This window comes from Cherax quadricarinatus, chromosome 8 (assembly GCF_038502225.1).
Source record: "Cherax quadricarinatus isolate ZL_2023a chromosome 8, ASM3850222v1, whole genome shotgun sequence".
NCBI lineage: Eukaryota > Metazoa > Arthropoda > Malacostraca > Decapoda > Parastacidae > Cherax > Cherax quadricarinatus.
Window position 1 is genome coordinate 18,965,431 of NC_091299.1, and position 2,606 is coordinate 18,968,036.

Here is a 2,606-nt window from a genome sequence, read left to right on the forward strand (position 1 = left end):
ACTATTATATATACATATATATATATATATATATATATATATATATATATATATATATATATATATATATATATATATATATATATATATATATATATATATATATATGTATATATATATATATATTATATATATATATATATGTATATATATATATATATATATAATTATATATATGTATATATATACATATATATATATATGTCGTGCCGAATAGGCAGAACTTGCGATCTTGGCTTAAATAGCAACGTTCATCTTGCCATATAGGACAAGCGAAAATTTGTGTATGCAATAATTTCGCCAAAATCATTCTGAACCTAACGACAAAAATATATTTCATTATGTTTGTTTAGTATTAAATTATTGTAAACAAATCTAAAATATATTTAGTTGGGTTAGGCTCAAATAAATTGCTCTTGTTATAATAAGGTTAGGTAAGTTTTCTAAGATTCTTTTGGTGCAAAATTAAATTTTTTTACATTAACATTAATGAAAAAAATATATCTTTAAGCGTATAAGAGAAATTTTTAGAAAGGACTTAATTTTAAATGAGTTCTTGCTAATTGACCAGTTTTACATATTCGGTAAGACATATATATATATATATATATATATATATATATATATATATATATATATATATATATATATATATATATATATATATATATATATATATATATATATAAATATATATATATATATATATATATATATATATATATATATATATATATATATATATATATTATTGTAACCACGAACGAGTGATATTGATCAATAACAACACTGCACTAGCCATGGATCCGAACCCATGTTGTACTGGCCCACCATTGTGAGCGAGAACCACATGACGCCTTAACCCACAGGACCACACAATCCTACAAGAACCAAGCACCCAGCCAAGCTAGGTGTGTTACTCTTGGTCCGAGGACATACAGAGGTGTGGAAGCTTTCAAACTAAATTCATTTTCATCCCCGTTTGGTGTTCTAGCCTACTAGCTGGTCGCTTGTTCTTGTAGGATTGGGTGGTCCTGTGGGTTAAGGCATCATGTGGTTCTCGCTCACGATGGTGGACCACTACAACATGGGCTCGGATCCTTGGCTAGTGCAGTGTTGTTATTGATATATATATATATATATATATATATATATATATATATATATATATATATATATATATATATATATATATATATATATATATAAAATATATATATATATATATATATATATATATATATAAGAGGTTCAGTTGTTGTTCAGACGAAACATCAGAATGAGGAAATGTTATTTAAGGGACTTTTACCTTGGAATTACTGTTGGTGCTTGACGGGGTAGTTTGAGGATCTCAGAAATGTTCATCTGGGATTTTCACTCACAACAGTCTAGAGTTTATAGAGAATGGTGTTAAAACACAAAAAAAAAACAGTCCAGTGAGCACCTATTCTCTGAGCACCTATTCTCTGGCCGAAAATGCCTCATTTATGAGAGAGGTTAGAGGAGAATGGCCAGAGGAAAATGTCTGAAGCTGACAGGGAGGCGATGTTAACTCAAATAACGATGCGTTGCAACAGTGGTATACAGAAGATTATCTCTGAATACTCAACATGTCGAACCTGTCAGCTAAGAACAAGAAATTGAGGCTACAGTGGGCACAGGCTTACCAAAACATCACCTGGTCTGACGAACCTTGATTTCTGCTACGACATGCAGATGGAAGGGTCAAAATTTGGTGTGACCGTTTGGGATGTGTTGGAATGGGATATTCGCTGCGTGAATGTGCGGCCAACAAATCGGTAGCAACTGTCTGATGCTATACCCCTCAAGGGAGGTTCCTTGACGCTGGTGGTTCCTTGATCTAGGGAACTGGATCTGTGCTCCGGTTCCCCGAATTGAGCCTGAATGCCTTCCATCCCCCCTTCCCACGTGCGCTATATAATCCTACGGGTTTAGCCTTCCCCATGATTATCATTATAATTTTAATTGCGTGATGCTATCATGTGAACTTGGACCAGAATTCCTAAGAAATGTTTCTAACGCATACTGAATCCATGCCACGAAGAATTCTGGCTGTTCTGGATACAAAGGCGAGCCCTACCAATTACTTGAGTGGTGTATTTAATAAAGTGGCCAATGAGAGCATATATATATATATATATATATATATATATATATATATATATATATATATATATATATATATATATATATATATATATATATATATATATATATATATATATATATATATATATATATATATATATATATATATATATATATATATATATATATATATATGTATATATATATATATATATATTTATATATATATATATATATATATATATATATATATATATATATATATATATATATATATATATATATATATATAGCTTGACCTAATTTTGTTGCATGTTGAAATGCAGTTTTCCCCTAACGTGTTGCAAAACACCTACACTGTCTCATCTTACTCCTCCCCCAGGGATGAGATCACAACACTTGCGTGAAGATGTGATCATGGCTACACACACACACACACACACACACACACTCTATATACTATGTGATGTGAAAAAAATTCAAGACTGGACACCTAG